The sequence below is a fragment of the Drosophila takahashii genome, unplaced genomic scaffold, assembly GCF_030179915.1.
Source record: "Drosophila takahashii strain IR98-3 E-12201 unplaced genomic scaffold, DtakHiC1v2 scaffold_175, whole genome shotgun sequence".
In the NCBI taxonomy this organism is placed as follows: Eukaryota; Metazoa; Arthropoda; class Insecta; order Diptera; family Drosophilidae; genus Drosophila; species Drosophila takahashii.
Window position 1 is genome coordinate 1 of NW_027221673.1, and position 18,962 is coordinate 18,962.

The 18,962-nt window shown below is 32.9% G+C and overlaps 5 non-coding genes across 5 annotated transcripts; all 5 read right to left on the reverse strand.

The window, feature by feature from the left end:
* Positions 1-1,746: 1,746 nt before the first annotated feature.
* LOC138914278 (5.8S ribosomal RNA) lies at positions 1,747-1,925 on the reverse strand. The gene has a single exon (XR_011420136.1). It is a non-coding gene; the product is annotated as a 5.8S ribosomal RNA (ribosomal RNA).
* Positions 1,926-2,548: 623 nt separating this feature from the next.
* On the reverse strand, positions 2,549-4,543 carry LOC138914284 (small subunit ribosomal RNA). The gene has a single exon (XR_011420142.1). It is a non-coding gene; the product is annotated as a small subunit ribosomal RNA (ribosomal RNA).
* A 5,190-nt stretch (positions 4,544-9,733) lies between these two features.
* Positions 9,734-13,690, reverse strand: LOC138914280 (large subunit ribosomal RNA). Its single transcript, XR_011420138.1, has one exon. It is a non-coding gene; the product is annotated as a large subunit ribosomal RNA (ribosomal RNA).
* A 398-nt stretch (positions 13,691-14,088) lies between these two features.
* On the reverse strand, positions 14,089-14,267 carry LOC138914282 (5.8S ribosomal RNA). The gene has a single exon (XR_011420140.1). It is a non-coding gene; the product is annotated as a 5.8S ribosomal RNA (ribosomal RNA).
* Positions 14,268-14,890: 623 nt separating this feature from the next.
* On the reverse strand, positions 14,891-16,885 carry LOC138914285 (small subunit ribosomal RNA). Its single transcript, XR_011420143.1, has one exon. It is a non-coding gene; the product is annotated as a small subunit ribosomal RNA (ribosomal RNA).
* Between the last annotated feature and the right edge of the window lie 2,077 nt (positions 16,886-18,962).

Consider the following 18,962-nt stretch of genomic DNA (forward strand, 5'->3'; position numbering starts at 1 on the left):
CCCACAGCGCCAGTTCTGCTTACCAAAAGTGGCCCACTGGGCACATTATATCATAACCTTAAACTTCATATCAAGAAGTTAAGGTTCTTACCCATTTAAAGTTTGAGAATAGGTTAAGATCGTTTCGACCCTAAGGCCTCTAATCATTCGCTTTACCAGATAAGATTATTTTATATAATATTAAAATGCACCAGCTATCCTGAGGGAAACTTCGGAAGGAACCAGCTACTAGATGGTTCGATTGGTCTTTCGCCCCATACTCAATTCTGACAATCGATTTGCACGTCAGAACTGTTTCGGTCTTCCATCAGGGTTTCCCCTGACTTCAACCTGATCAAGTATAGTTCACCATCTTTCGGGTCACAGCATATATGCTCAAGGTACGTTCCAGTTAGAGGCATAAATAATATAAATATCATTATACATAACTATATAGAACGCCCCGGGATTGTGTTAATTAGCTATAAATAGTTAAAAAACTAATCCCATTATTAGTCAAGTTAATTACGCTATTAGGTTTATATCCCAATAACTTGCACATATGTTAGACTCCTTGGTCCGTGTTTCAAGACGGGTCCCGAAGGTATCCTGAATCTTTCGCATTGTTAATCCTACAAGTGCATATAATAAACACAAAAATCAATGATAATCATGCCATTATATAATTCCGAAAAATTAACGCACTGTATTCATATAAATCTATCAGCACTTTATCAATTAATAACATTTATTCTGTGTTAAATGCAAGCAATTTAATTTGAATAAACTATAAGTTATATTTTATGATAAATTTGGTATGCTAATAGATTACAATGTCCTTATATGGAAAAAATGCACACTATTATCATAATATTGTTTAAATATTACAATTTTAATGATGAATTTTCCATAACGGATATTCAGGTTCATCGGGCTTAACCTCTAAGCAGTTTCACGTACTGTTTAACTCTCTATTCAGAGTTCTTTTCAACTTTCCCTCACGGTACTTGTTTACTATCGGTCTCATGGTTATATTTAGTTTTAGATGGAGTTTACCACCCACTTAGTGCTGCACTATCAAGCAACACGACTCTTTGGAAACATCATCTAGTAATCATTAACGTTATACGGGCCTGGCACCCTCTATGGGTAAATGGCCTCATTTAAGAAGGACTTAAATCGTTAATTTCTCATACTAGAATATTGACGCTCCATACACTGCATCTCACATTTGCCATATAGACAAAGTGACTTAGTGCTGAACTGATTTCTTTTCGCTCGCCGCTACTAAGAAAATCCTTGTTAGTTTCTTTTCCTCCCCTAATTAATATGCTTAAATTCAGGGGTAGTCCCATATGAGTTGAGGTTGTATATAACTTTTATTTGCAATTAATTCTTTATATATAATGATAAAACATTTTCTTAAATTCGTTTAAAGCTGACGTATATATATATTAATGGCATTTATTTGTAACGAATTAACGAAGAATAATAATATTGTCAACGTTTTTCATATTTCAAATCATTAATAAGAGACAATTCTAGATAATATTTTATGCTAGACATTTCTCAGTATTATTTGATTGAAAAAGAAAATATTCCTCTTCGTTTTTCTCAAAGTTTAATTACTATTGTGAGATAATGTTTTTCATATATTTGTTAATATTATGAATAAAATAAATAAATTATTTTTATCCAATAATATACCATATGCTTATAAAATTTTATTATAAAATTTGTATAAACAACTTAATTAGCATAGTCTTACAACCCTCAACCATATGTAGTCCAAGCAGCACTATAAAATTAATTAAAGTACATAACAGCATGGACTGCGATATGCGTTCAAAATGTCGATGTTCATGTGTCCTGCAGTTCACACGATGACGCACAGTTTGCTGCGTTCTTCATCGACCCATGAGCCGAGTGATCCACCGCTTAGAGTTTTATAATATTGGTTTTAAATTTGGTCAAATATGTTTTTATTGAAAGAAATTAAAAATACACCATTTTACTGGCATATATCAATTCCTTCAATAAATGTATTTATATACCTAAAATAAATGCTGCGAAATGTCTTAGTTTTATATAAACAATATATATCAAAGTATTATTTGTAATGGCATTTGTTTGTTAATATATATTGATAATTTTATATAAAACATTAACCTGAAACCAGGTACAACATTGTATATTTTAGGTTGTTGCATTATCCAATGTATGATCATCATCAAATTAGTTGGCCAATACATCTCGCAACGCGTGTATATTATGGTCCATATACACACAAAAGTTTATAATAAATATATAAAATATATTTTATTATATTAATAATTCGATTTGCTTGTTCGAATTTTATGTTTGTTTCTATTTAATTTATTTGTAATAATATTATATTATTACAATATTTCGATTTGCTTGTTCGAAATTTATTTGATCTTTTACTTTTAAGATCATATTTTTGGTATAATTATTATTATAATTATTATGTATATATAATATATATTTGGTAATTTGTATTAAATTTGTATTAACAAATTTTTTTATTAACGGTAAGGATATTATACAATAATGATCCTTCCGCAGGTTCACCTACGGAAACCTTGTTACGACTTTTACTTCCTCTAAATAATCAAGTTCGGTCAACTTTTGCGAAACAACCGTAACACACAAGGCGTCACAGTGATCACGTCCGGAGACCTCACTAAATAATTCAATCGGTAGTAGCGACGGGCGGTGTGTACAAAGGGCAGGGACGTAATCAATGCGAGTTAATGACTCACACTTACTGGGAATTCCAAGTTCATGTGAACAGTTTCAGTTCACAATCCCAAGCATGAAAGTGGTTCAGCGGTTTACCCGGACCTCTCGGTCTAGGAAATACACGTTGATACTTTCATTGTAGCGCGCGTGCAGCCCAGGACATCTAAGGGCATCACAGACCTGTTATTGCTCAATCTCATTATTGCTAGACGCAATTTGTCCATTTAAGAAGCTAGTGTCCTTATAATGGGACAAACCAACAGGTACGGCTCCACTTATATAAACACATTCAAACACAATAAACATTTTACTGCCACCATGAATGAAGGCTATATAAGCTTCAACACCATAATCCTGAAGATATCTATTTAATATATTTGAGTCTCGTTCGTTATCGGAATTAACCAGACAAATCACTCCACGAACTAAGAACGGCCATGCACCACCACCCATAGATTCGAGAAAGAGCTATCAATCTGTCTTACACACTTATGTTCGGACCTGGTAAGTTTTCCCGTGTTGAGTCAAATTAAGCCGCAGGCTCCACTCCTGGTGGTGCCCTTCCGTCAATTCCTTTAAGTTTCAGCTTTGCAACCATACTTCCCCCGGAGCCCAAAAGCTTTGGTTTCCCGGGAAGCGACTGAGAGAGCCATAAAAGTAGCTACACCCAATTGCTAGCTGGCATCGTTTATGGTTAGAACTAGGGCGGTATCTGATCGCCTTCGAACCTCTAACTTTCGTTCTTGATTAATGAAAACATCTTTGGCAAATGCTTTCGCTTAAGTTAGTCTTACGACGGTCCAAGAATTTCACCTCTCGCGTCGTAATACTAATGCCCCCAAACTGCTTCTATTAATCATTACCTCTTGATCTGAAAACCAATGAAAGCAGAACAGAGGTCTTATTTCATTATCCCATGCACAGAATATTCAGGCATTTGAAGCCTGCTTTAAGCACTCTAATTTGTTCAAAGTAATTGTACCGGCCCACAATAACACTCGTTTAAGAGCACTAATGCAGGTTTTTAAATAGGAGGAACATATGAAAAAATACAAGTATTTAAACACATATAAGAACTCCACCGGTAATACGCTTACATACATAAAGGTATAGTACTAACCACAATTGTAAGTTGTACTACCCGTATGAAGCACAAGTTCAACTACGAACGTTTTAACCGCAACAACTTTAATATACGCTATTGGAGCTGGAATTACCGCGGCTGCTGGCACCAGACTTGCCCTCCAATTGGTCCTTGTTAAAGGATTTAAAGTGTACTCATTCCAATTACAGGGCCTCGGATATGAGTCCTGTATTGTTATTTTTCGTCACTACCTCCCCGAGCTGGGAGTGGGTAATTTACGCGCCTGCTGCCTTCCTTAGATGTGGTAGCCGTTTCTCAGGCTCCCTCTCCGGAATCGAACCCTGATTCCCCGTTACCCGTTGCAACCATGGTAGTCCTAGATACTACCATCAAAAGTTGATAGGGCAGACATTTGAAAGATCTGTCGTCGGTACAAGACCATACGATCTGCATGTTATCTAGAGTTCAACCAATATAACGATCTTGCGATCGCTTGGTTTTAGCCTAATAAAAGCACATGTCCCATAAGGTTCATGTTTTAATTGCATGTATTAGCTCTAGAATTACCACAGTTATCCAAGTAACTGTTAACGATCTAAGGAACCATAACTGATATAATGAGCCTTTTGCGGTTTCACTTTTAATTCGTGTGTACTTAGACATGCATGGCTTAATCTTTGAGACAAGCATATAACTACTGGCAGGATCAACCAGAATAATGTTTTCGTTCATATTTCATTCATATTTTTTGAATAGAAATTAGTAATATAAATATAATAGATTTTATTTCCATTTTATATGTTCGGTTTTTCTTAAATATTGATTTTAATTCAATATTTTTTTTTTGCTTTGTGAAATAATTCTATTTTAATTCGAATACGGCCATTTTTATATGGCATTCGTATACGTTCTTTAATTTTTACTTGTTTCGCCACTAATATAACAAGTTTATAATTGATGTTAAAGAAAAAGTACAACTTTTTTATAACACAATTTTCAATATATATTGTTCTTTCTATAAGTTTTTATTATATTATATATACATATTTCATTCTAAAATATCATTTTTGTTCAACATACATAATTATTGTATCCACACATGTACAATTTTTGTTTAACCAATATAAATATTGAGTTAAATCATTTGCATTTTGATGATAAATTTAAAATTTATCTTTTCCATATAACTCTCTGGTAATATATGATATAAAACCGAGCGCATATGAAATTATTTTGATCACTAATATTGCAATTATATTTTATTATAATGCTTTTTGTAAACACATTGTACCGGCAAGCGATACTCTGTGCCCAAACGACAGGGGATATAATAATTTAATATAAATTATCATATATACCTGCCACCAAAGATTAACGATAAAAGTCGGAAACAATTTGTTATTCTATATATAATAGAAACTTGACCTCTGTTTCACCTTATTATCATGGGTTTATAATATTAACCGCGTAGCCAAGTCTTAATTTCATTTAAGAAACAAATTTATACGGATAATATTTTGATTTTAATATATGTTGTTCTATTGATAACAAAAGTATATATTATAATATATTTTGTTCAATAGTAGATGGACTACTTACTGTACCATCCTTATTTTTTATTATTATTGATATACATTATATTGACAACAGCATATGATATTCATATGGTTTGTTCAATAATTAATTGGTGGACAACCACTGACCATCCTATAGTAGTTTTTGGCCACGACGTCTAAATATCGAAATTATTTAATTCCGTTTGCCACCCATACGATAGATATTAACTATCTATAATAATAATGTGTACGCATAAAATATTATATGTATATATATAGACCAACAGACAAGCACTTCACCCTATAGTAGTTTTTGGCCACGACGTCTATATATCGGGCATATTTAATTCTCTTTGCCACCCAACCAAAGATATTCACTTTTTTATATAAAGTATTATTTGATCATATTAATATAACCAATTATTTCTGCCATATTCATATAATTTCTTTATGAATTATTTTTTGGTCATATCCATATAATCTATATGCCGTATCCATATAATGAATACGGCATATCCATACAACTAGCCATATTTGTATGTCAATGTATATTTTATTATACATTTTTTTTCTTTATACATATAATATGGTATTTCCATATCGCTATAATTGAATTATATGTATAAGATATCATTTATATATAGCATTGCCAAAATAATATGATAAACATAAATTTTGAACAATACGGCCGGTCGGCGAGCACTGCCTCCCTATATATGTTTTTGGCCACGACGTCTAAATATTGGGTATTTTTCGTACTGCGGCCCCGGTGTATGTAAATTGGGCATATTTCGTACTGATGCCAACATATCTATATGACTCATTATTTTCTTCCATATCAATATAACTTCTTTTATTTCCATATTCAAGTAATTTCTTTATTTGCCATATCAATATAAAATATTTTTGGTCATATTTATATAATCTATATGCCGTATCCATATAATGAATACGGCATATCCATACAACTAGCCATATTTGTATGTCAATGTATATTTTATTATACATTTTTTTTCTTTATACATATAATATGGTAGTTCCATATCGCTATAATTGAATTATATGTATAAGATATCATTTATATATAGCATTGCCAAAATAATATGATAAACATAAATTTTGAACAATACGGCCGGTCGGCGAGCACTGCCTCCCTATATATGTTTTTGGCCACGACGTCTAAATATTGGGTATTTTTCGTACTGCGGCCCCGGTGTATGTAAATTGGGCATATTTCGTACTGATGCCAACATATCTATATGACTCATTATTTTTTTCCATATCAATATAACTTCTTTTATTTCCATATTCAAGTAATTTCTTTATTTGCCATATCTATAAAATATTTTTTTGTCATAAATTTTTTGGTCATATTTATAATCTATATGCCGTATCCATATAATGAATACGGCATATCCATACAACTAGCCATATTTGTATGTCAATGTATATTTTATTATACATTTTTTTTTCTTATACATATAATATGGTATTTCCATATCGCTATAATTGAATTATATGTATAAGATATCATTTATATATAGCATTGCCAAAATAATATGATAAACATAAATTTTGAACAATACGGCCGGTCGGCGAGCACTGCCTCCCTATATATGTTTTTGGCCACGACGTCTAAATATTGGGTATTTTTCGTACTGCGGCCCCGGTGTATGTAAATTGGGCATATTTCGTACTGATGCCAACATATCTATATGACTCATTATTTTCTTCCATATCAATATAACTTCTTTTATTTCCATATTCAAGTAATTTCTTTATTTGCCATATCAATATAAAATATTTTTGGTCATATTTATATAATCTATATGCCGTATCCATATAATGAATACGGCATATCCATACAACTAGCCATATTTGTATGTCAATGTATATTTTATTATACATTTTTTTTCTTTATACATATAATATGGTATTTCCATATCGCTATAATTGAATTATATGTATAAGATATCATTTATATATAGCATTGCCAAAATAATATGATAAACATAAATTTTGAACAATACGGCCGGTCGGCGAGCACTGCCTCCCTATATATGTTTTTGGCCACGACGTCTAAATATTGGGTATTTATCGTACTGCGGCTCCGGTGTATGTAAATTGGGCATATTTCGTACTGATGCCACCATATCCATATAATTATTTTTTGTTCTATATCTATATAATTAATTTTTTTCCATACCTATAACTATTAAACTAATTTTTTTCCATATCCATACTTGAACTTATTATTTTTCCCATATCCATATAACTCGTTTTTTTCCATATCCACACTAGAATTTAGTATTTATCCATATCCATATAAATCATTATTTACCATATCATATAAATAATATTTTTCCATATTCATACTAGAACTTATTATTTCTTTAATATTCATATAACTCAATATTTTTTCATATCCATACTAGAACTTATTCTTTTTCCCATATCCATACTAGAACTTATAAATTTTCCCATATTCATATAACTAATTTTTTTCATATCCATACTAGAACATTATATTTTTGCCATATCTCTATAACTCATTTTATTCCATATCCATACTAGAACTTATTATTTCTTTAATATCCATATAACTTAATATTTTTCCATATCCATACCAGAACTTTTTATTTTTCCCATATCCATAGAACTAATTTTTTTCATATCCATACTAGAACCTAATTTTCTTCCTATATCCATATAACTTATTATTTACTATTACAATATAATTAATTTTTTCCATATCCATACTAGAGCTTATTATCTCTTCAATATCCATAAAACTCAATATTTTTTCATATCCATACTAGAACTGATTATTTTTCCCATATCCATACTAGAACTCAGTATTCTTCCCATATCCATACTACAACTTAGTATTTTTCCCATATGCATATAACTCATTATTTAGCATATCAATATAACTAATTTTTTTCCATATCCATACTAGAACTTATTATTTCTTTAATATCCATATAACTCAATATTTTTTTATATCCATACTAGAACTTATTATTTTTCCCATATCCATACTAGAACTTATAAATTTTCCCATATTCATATAACTAATTTTTTTCATATCCATACTAGAACATTAAATTTTTTGCCATATCTATATAACTCATTTTATTCCATATCCATACTAGAACTTATTATTTCTTTAATATCCATATAACTCAATATTTTTTCATATCCATACTAGAACTTATCATTTTTCCCATATTCATATAACTCATTTTTCCATATCCATACTAGAACTCTGTATTCTTTTCCATATCCATATAACTCATTTTTTTTTCATATCCATACTAGAACTTATTATTTTTCCCATATCCACATAACTCATTTTTTTCATATCCATACTAGAACTTGTTATTTTTCCCATATCCATATAACTCATTTTTTTCATATCCATACTAGAACTTAATATTATTTTCATATCCATATAACTCATGTTTGGACTTGGAATATTTTTATACACGTCACTAATAGGATGACGATTCAATCATCTATTTTAAGAGGAACATTGACTTGCATATGTCTCTTACTTGCATGTTCGGACTTAGAATATTTTTATACACGTCACTAATAGGATGACGATTCAGTTGGCTACCTTAAGAGGTACATATACTTGCATATGTCTCTTACTTGTATGTTCGGACTTAGAATATTTTTATACACGTCACTAATAGGATGACGATTCAGTTGGCTACCTTAAGAGGTACATATACTTGCATATGTCTCTTACTTGCATGTTCGGACTTAGAATATTTTTATACACGTCACTAATAGGATGACGATTCAGTTGGCTACCTTAAGAGGTACATATACTTGCATATGTCTCTTATTTGCATGTTCGGACTTAGAATATTTTTATACGCGTCACTAATAGGATGACGATTCAGTTGGCTACCTTAAGAGGTACATATACTTGCATATGTCTCTTATTTGTATGTTCGGACTTAGAATATTTGTATACGCGTCACTAATAGGATGACGATTCAGTTGGCTACCTTAAGAGGTACATATACTTGCATATGTCTCTTACTTGTATGTTCGGACTTAGAATATTTGTATACACGTCACTAATAGGATGACGATTCAGTTGGCTACCTTAAGAAGTACATATACTTGCATATGTCTCTTATTTGCATGTTCGGACTTAGAATATTTTTATACGCGTCACTAATAGGATGACGATACATATGGCTACCATTGTTAAATATATTTAAATAAAATTTATTTAAATATAATTATTATTTATATATATATTTTTATATATATATATATTCTGACTTAAAAAAGCCAAACAAAATAAACACAATTAAATTTATGTTTATTATCGAATCATCAAGCAAAGGATAAGCTTCAGTGGATCGCAGTATGGCAGCTGCTCAACCACTTACAACACCTTGCCTGTTACAAAAGTCGTTTACAATTGATTCTAGGCTTTGTCATTGTATTAAATAATGCTTTTATATGTAACTAGCGCGGCATCAGGTGATCGAAGATCCTCCCAATTTACTATGTTACAAATTACATTGGCATCACATCCATTGTCGTTTATAAAGTAAATTATAAACTTTAAATGGTTTAGAAGCCATACAATGCAAATTGCCCCTTATTTATCATTGCAGTCCAGCACGGATACGACCTTAGAGGCGTTCAGGCATAATCCAACGGACGTAGCGTCATACCACTGTTCGCTCGAACAAGTATTGTGCCATTGGTCCGTACCTGCGGTTCCTCTCGTACTACGCAGGAATGCTGTCGCAACAACGTTTTGTCATTAGTAGGGTAAAACTAACCTGTCTCACGACGGTCTAAACCCAGCTCACGTTCCCTTGCATGGGTGAACAATCCAACGCTTGGTGAATTTTGCTTCACAATGATAGGAAGAGCCGACATCGAAGGATCAAAAAGCGACGTCGCTATGAACGCTTGGCCGCCACAAGCCAGTTATCCCTATGGTAACTTTTCTGACACCTCTTGTTAAAAACTCTTTAAACCAAAAGGATCGATAGGCCGAGCTTTTGCTGTCCCTGTGTGTACTGAACACCGAGATCAAGTCAGCATTTGCCCTTTTGCTCTATGTGTGGTTTCTGTCCGCACTGAGCTGGCCTTGGGACACCTCCGTTATTATTTGAGAGATGTACCGCCCCAGTCAAACTCCCTACCTGGCAATGTCCTTGAATTGGATCATACCTGAGTAATTGGAGTTATACCAAATTTTCAAATCAAAAATACATAAATGCACCGTTTTATTAAAGAATTTGTTTGCGATTATATAACAAACTCGTGATACTTTGATCAAGAAGCTTGCATCAAAACCCAATACCATAAGATATAATAAATATATCCGTATAATGGCTAGGAAATGATACACGTTCCATTTAATCAAGTAAGTAAGGAAACAATAAGAGTAGTGGTATTTCATTGACGATACCAAACCGAAGTCTAATATCTCCCACTTATTCTACACCTCTTATGTCTCCTTACACTGCCAGATTAGAGTCAAGCTCAAAAGGGTCTTCTTTCCCCGCTAATTATTCCAAGCCCGTTCCCTTGGCTGTGGTTTCGCTAGATAGTAGATAGGGACAGTAGGAATCTCGTTAATCCATTCATGCGCGTCACTAATTAGATGACGAGGCATTTGGCTACCTTAAGAGAGTCATAGTTACTCCCGCCGTTGACCCGCGCTTACTTGAATTTCTTCACTTTGACATTCAGAGCACTGGGCAGAAATCACATTGTGTCAACACCCGCTAGGGCCATCACAATGCTTTGTTTTAATTAGACAGTCGGATTCCCCAAGTCCGTGCCAGTTCTGAATTGATTGTTAATTGATAATCGTTATAATTAATAAGAACTAATTGGTTTGACCCAATTAGTATTCTTAAAAATTTTAGCAAGAAAGTTCCACAATTGGCTACGTAACTAACTATCCGGGGAACAAGTAACTAACATAAATGCTAGAAACTCTATTTACCCAGAACGAGCACATAAACCATGTTATTGTTTCCCAATCAAGCCCGACTATCTCAATCTTCAGAGCCAATCCTTATCCCGAAGTTACGGATCTAATTTGCCGACTTCCCTTACCTACATTATTCTATCGACTAGAGACTCTTCACCTTGGAGACCAGCTGCGGATATTGGTACGGCCTGTTGAGAAGTTTGCGTGTCCCCACCATAAATTTTCAAGGTCCGAGGAGAAAATATCGACACAACAGTATATGTCATGCTCTTCTAGCCCATCTACCATATCTCTCTGCGAAAGACTTCCATGGTAGTACGGCTATAAAACAGAAAAGAAAACTCTTCCGATATCTCTCGACGGCTTCTTTATGGTCGTTCCTGTTGCCAGGATGAGCACGAGGCCCATATTTAATAACAAACGGATACTCAACAGGTTACGGAATTGGAACCGTATTCCCTTTCGTTCAAAATTATTCAAGTATATTATATTAGCTTGATTTGTATATATTGCGTTTTTGGTTTTACTTGAAAATTTTCGGCTTTCGCCTTGAACTTAGGACCGACTAACTCGTGATCAACCACTGTTCACACGAAACCCTTCTCCACTTCAGTCCTCCAAGGTCTCATTCGATTATTTGCTACTACCACCAAGATCTGTACCAATGGCAGCTCCATGCAGGCTTACGCCAAACACTTCTACGCATACCATTGTACCTTCCTACTCACTAAAGTTTCAAAATTTATATCACAAGTAATATAAATCATCTACTTTAGCGGTAATGTATAGGTATACAACTTAAGCGCCATCCATTTTAAGGGCTAGTTGCTTCGGCAGGTGAGTTGTTACACACTCCTTAGCGGATTTCGACTTCCATGATCACCGTCCTGCTGTTTTAAGCAACCAACGCCTTTCATGGTATCTGCATGAGTTGTTAATTTGGGCACCGTAACATTACGTTTGGTTCATCCCACAGCGCCAGTTCTGCTTACCAAAAGTGGCCCACTGGGCACATTATATCATAACCTTAAACTTCATATCAAGAAAGTTAAGGTTCTTACCCATTTAAAGTTTGAGAATAGGTTAAGATCGTTTCGACCCTAAGGCCTCTAATCATTCGCTTTACCAGATAAGATTATTTTATATAATATTAAAATGCACCAGCTATCCTGAGGGAAACTTCGGAAGGAACCAGCTACTAGATGGTTCGATTGGTCTTTCGCCCCTATACTCAATTCTGACAATCGATTTGCACGTCAGAACTGTTTCGGTCTTCCATCAGGGTTTCCCCTGACTTCAACCTGATCAAGTATAGTTCACCATCTTTCGGGTCACAGCATATATGCTCAAGGTACGTTCCAGTTAGAGGCATAAATAATATAAATATCATTATACATAACTATATAGAACGCCCCGGGATTGTGTTAATTAGCTATAAATAGTTAAAAAACTAATCCCATTATTAGTCAAGTTAATTACGCTATTAGGTTTATATCCCAATAACTTGCACATATGTTAGACTCCTTGGTCCGTGTTTCAAGACGGGTCCCGAAGGTATCCTGAATCTTTCGCATTGTTAATCCTACAAGTGCATATAATAAACACAAAAATCAATGATAATCATGCCATTATATAATTCCGAAAAATTAACGCACTGTATTCATATAAATCTATCAGCACTTTATCAAATTAATAACATTTATTCTGTGTTAAAATGCAAGCAATTTAATTTGAATAAACTATAAGTTATATTTTATGATAAATTTGGTATGCTAATAGATTACAATGTCCTTATATGGAAAAAATGCACACTATTATCATAATATTGTTTAAATATTACAATTTTAATGATGAATTTTCCATAACGGATATTCAGGTTCATCGGGCTTAACCTCTAAGCAGTTTCACGTACTGTTTAACTCTCTATTCAGAGTTCTTTTCAACTTTCCCTCACGGTACTTGTTTACTATCGGTCTCATGGTTATATTTAGTTTTAGATGGAGTTTACCACCCACTTAGTGCTGCACTATCAAGCAACACGACTCTTTGGAAACATCATCTAGTAATCATTAACGTTATACGGGCCTGGCACCCTCTATGGGTAAATGGCCTCATTTAAGAAGGACTTAAATCGTTAATTTCTCATACTAGAATATTGACGCTCCATACACTGCATCTCACATTTGCCATATAGACAAAGTGACTTAGTGCTGAACTGATTTCTTTTCGCTCGCCGCTACTAAGAAAATCCTTGTTAGTTTCTTTTCCTCCCCTAATTAATATGCTTAAATTCAGGGGGTAGTCCCATATGAGTTGAGGTTGTATATAACTTTTATTTGCAATTAATTCTTTATATATAATGATAAAACATTTTATTAAATTCGTTTAAAGCTGACGTATATATATATTAATGGCATTTATTTGTAACGAATTAACGAAGAATAATAATATTGTCAACGTTTTTCATATTTCAAATCATTAATAAGAGACAATTCTAGATAATATTTTATGCTAGACATTTCTCAGTATTATTTGATTGAAAAAGAAAATATTCCTCTTCGTTTTTCTCAAAGTTTAATTACTATTGTGAGATAATGTTTTTCATATATTTGTTAATATTATGAATAAAATAATTAAATTATTTTTATCCAATAATATACCATATGCTTATAAAATTTTATTATAAAATTTGTATAAACAACTTAATTAGCATAGTCTTACAACCCTCAACCATATGTAGTCCAAGCAGCACTATAAAATTAATTAAAGTACATAACAGCATGGACTGCGATATGCGTTCAAAATGTCGATGTTCATGTGTCCTGCAGTTCACACGATGACGCACAGTTTGCTGCGTTCTTCATCGACCCATGAGCCGAGTGATCCACCGCTTAGAGTTTTATAATATTGGTTTTAAATTTGGTCAAATATGTTTTTATTGAAAGAAATTAAAAATACACCATTTTACTGGCATATATCAATTCCTTCAATAAATGTATTTATATACCTAAAATAAATGCTGCGAAATGTCTTAGTTTTATATAAACAATATATATCAAAGTATTATTTGTAATGGCATTTGTTTGTTAATATATATTGATAATTTTATATAAAACATTAACCTGAAACCAGGTACAACATTGTATATTTTAGGTTGTTGCATTATCCAATGTATGATCATCATCAAATTAGTTGGCCAATACATCTCGCAACGCGTGTATATTATGGTCCATATACACACAAAAGTTTATAATAAATATATAAAATATATTTTATTATATTAATAATTCGATTTGCTTGTTCGAATTTTATGTTTGTTTCTATTTAATTTATTTGTAATAATATTATATTATTACAATATTTCGATTTGCTTGTTCGAAATTTATTTGATCTTTTACTTTTAAGATCATATTTTTGGTATAATTATTATTATAATTATTATGTATATATATATATATATTGGTAATTTGTATTAAATTTGTATTAACAAATTTTTTTATTAACGGTAAGGATATTATACAATAATGATCCTTCCGCAGGTTCACCTACGGAAACCTTGTTACGACTTTTACTTCCTCTAAATAATCAAGTTCGGTCAACTTTTGCGAAACAACCGTAACACACAAGGCGTCACAGTGATCACGTCCGGAGACCTCACTAAATAATTCAATCGGTAGTAGCGACGGGCGGTGTGTACAAAGGGCAGGGACGTAATCAATGCGAGTTAATGACTCACACTTACTGGGAATTCCAAGTTCATGTGAACAGTTTCAGTTCACAATCCCAAGCATGAAAGTGGTTCAGCGGTTTACCCGGACCTCTCGGTCTAGGAAATACACGTTGATACTTTCATTGTAGCGCGCGTGCAGCCCAGGACATCTAAGGGCATCACAGACCTGTTATTGCTCAATCTCATTATTGCTAGACGCAATTTGTCCATTTAAGAAGCTAGTGTCCTTATAATGGGACAAACCAACAGGTACGGCTCCACTTATATAAACACATTCAAACACAATAAACATTTTACTGCCACCATGAATGAAGGCTATATAAGCTTCAACACCATAATCCTGAAGATATCTATTTAATATATTTGAGTCTCGTTCGTTATCGGAATTAACCAGACAAATCACTCCACGAACTAAGAACGGCCATGCACCACCACCCATAGATTCGAGAAAGAGCTATCAATCTGTCTTACACACTTATGTTCGGACCTGGTAAGTTTTCCCGTGTTGAGTCAAATTAAGCCGCAGGCTCCACTCCTGGTGGTGCCCTTCCGTCAATTCCTTTAAGTTTCAGCTTTGCAACCATACTTCCCCCGGAGCCCAAAAGCTTTGGTTTCCCGGGAAGCGACTGAGAGAGCCATAAAAGTAGCTACACCCAATTGCTAGCTGGCATCGTTTATGGTTAGAACTAGGGCGGTATCTGATCGCCTTCGAACCTCTAACTTTCGTTCTTGATTAATGAAAACATCTTTGGCAAATGCTTTCGCTTAAGTTAGTCTTACGACGGTCCAAGAATTTCACCTCTCGCGTCGTAATACTAATGCCCCCAAACTGCTTCTATTAATCATTACCTCTTGATCTGAAAACCAATGAAAGCAGAACAGAGGTCTTATTTCATTATCCCATGCACAGAATATTCAGGCATTTGAAGCCTGCTTTAAGCACTCTAATTTGTTCAAAGTAATTGTACCGGCCCACAATAACACTCGTTTAAGAGCACTAATGCAGGTTTTTAAATAGGAGGAACATATGAAAAAATACAAGTATTTAAACACATATAAGAACTCCACCGGTAATACGCTTACATACATAAAGGTATAGTACTAACCACAATTGTAAGTTGTACTACCCGTATGAAGCACAAGTTCAACTACGAACGTTTTAACCGCAACAACTTTAATATACGCTATTGGAGCTGGAATTACCGCGGCTGCTGGCACCAGACTTGCCCTCCAATTGGTCCTTGTTAAAGGATTTAAAGTGTACTCATTCCAATTACAGGGCCTCGGATATGAGTCCTGTATTGTTATTTTTCGTCACTACCTCCCCGAGCTGGGAGTGGGTAATTTACGCGCCTGCTGCCTTCCTTAGATGTGGTAGCCGTTTCTCAGGCTCCCTCTCCGGAATCGAACCCTGATTCCCCGTTACCCGTTGCAACCATGGTAGTCCTAGATACTACCATCAAAAGTTGATAGGGCAGACATTTGAAAGATCTGTCGTCGGTACAAGACCATACGATCTGCATGTTATCTAGAGTTCAACCAATATAACGATCTTGCGATCGCTTGGTTTTAGCCTAATAAAAGCACATGTCCCATAAGGTTCATGTTTTAATTGCATGTATTAGCTCTAGAATTACCACAGTTATCCAAGTAACTGTTAACGATCTAAGGAACCATAACTGATATAATGAGCCTTTTGCGGTTTCACTTTTAATTCGTGTGTACTTAGACATGCATGGCTTAATCTTTGAGACAAGCATATAACTACTGGCAGGATCAACCAGAATAATGTTTTCGTTCATATTTCATTCATATTTTTTGAATAGAAATTAGTAATATAAATATAATAGATTTTATTTCCATTTTATATGTTCGGTTTTTCTTAAATATTGATTTTAATTCAATATTTTTTTTTTGCTTTGTGAAATAATTCTATTTTAATTCGAATACGGCCATTTTTATATGGCATTCGTATACGTTCTTTAATTTTTACTTGTTTCGCCACTAATATAACAAGTTTATAATTGATGTTAAAGAAAAAGTACAACTTTTTTATAACACAATTTTCAATATATATTGTTCTTTCTATAAGTTTTTATTATATTATATATACATATTTCATTCTAAAATATCATTTTTGTTCAACATACATAATTATTGTATCCACACATGTACAATTTTTGTTTAACCAATATAAATATTGAGTTAAATCATTTGCATTTTGATGATAAATTTAAAATTTATCTTTTCCATATAACTCTCTGGTAATATATGATATAAAACCGAGCGCATATGAAATTATTTTGATCACTAATATTGCAATTATATTTTATTATAATGCTTTTTGTAAACACATTGTACCGGCAAGCGATACTCTGTGCCCAAACGACAGGGGATATAATAATTTAATATAAATTATCATATATACCTGCCACCAAAGATTAACGATAAAAGTCGGAAACAATTTGTTATTCTATATATAATAGAAACTTGACCTCTGTTTCACCTTATTATCATGGGTTTATAATATTAACCGCGTAGCCAAGTCTTAATTTCATTTAAGAAACAAATTTATACGGATAATATTTTGATTTTAATATATGTTGTTCTATTGATAACAAAAGTATATATTATAATATATTTTGTTCAATAGTAGATGGACTACTTACTGTACCATCCTTATTTTTTATTATTATTGATATACATTATATTGACAACAGCATATGATATTCATATGGTTTGTTCAATAATTAATTGGTGGACAACCACTGACCATCCTATAGTAGTTTTTGGCCACGACGTCTAAATATCGAAATTATTTAATTCCGTTTGCCACCCATACGATAGATATTAACTATCTATAATAATAATGTGTACGCATAAAATATTATATGTATATATATAGACCAACAGACAAGCACTTCACCCTATAGTAGTTTTTGGCCACGACGTCTATATATCGGGCATATTTAATTCTCTTTGCCACCCAACCAAAGATATTCACTTTTTTATATAAAGTATTATTTGATCATATTAATATAACCAATTATTTCTGCCATATTCATATAATTTCTTTATGAATTATTTTTTGGTCATATCCATATAATCTATATGCCGTATCCATATAATGAATACGGCATATCCATACAACTAGCCATATTTGTATGTCAATGTATATTTTATTATACATTTTTTTTCTTTATACATATAATATGGTATTTCCATATCGCTATAATTGAATTATATGTATAAGATATCATTTATATATAGCATTGCCAAAATAATATGATAAACATAAATTTTGAACAATACGGCCGGTCGGCGAGCACTGCCTCCCTATATATGTTTTTGGCCACGACGTCTAAATATTGGGTATTTTTCGTACTGCGGCCCCGGTGTATGTAAATTGGGCATATTTCGTACTGATGCCAACATATCTATATGACTCATTATTTTCTTCCATATCAATATAACTTCTTTTATTTCCATATTCAAGTAATTTCTTTATTTGCCATATCAATATAAAATATTTTTTGGTCATATTTATATAATCTATATGCCGTATCCATATAATGAATACGGCATATCCATACAACTAGCCATATTTGTATGTCAATGTATATTTTATTATACATTTTTTTTCTTTATACATATAATATGGTATTTCCATATCGCTATAATTGAATTATATGTATAAGATATCATTTATATATAGCATTGCCAAAATAATATGATAAACATAAATTTTGAACAATACGGCCGGTCGGCGAGCACTGCCTCCCTATATATGTTTTTGGCCACGACGTCTAAATATTGGGTATTTTTCGTACTGCGGCCCCGGTGTATGTAAATTGGGCATATTTC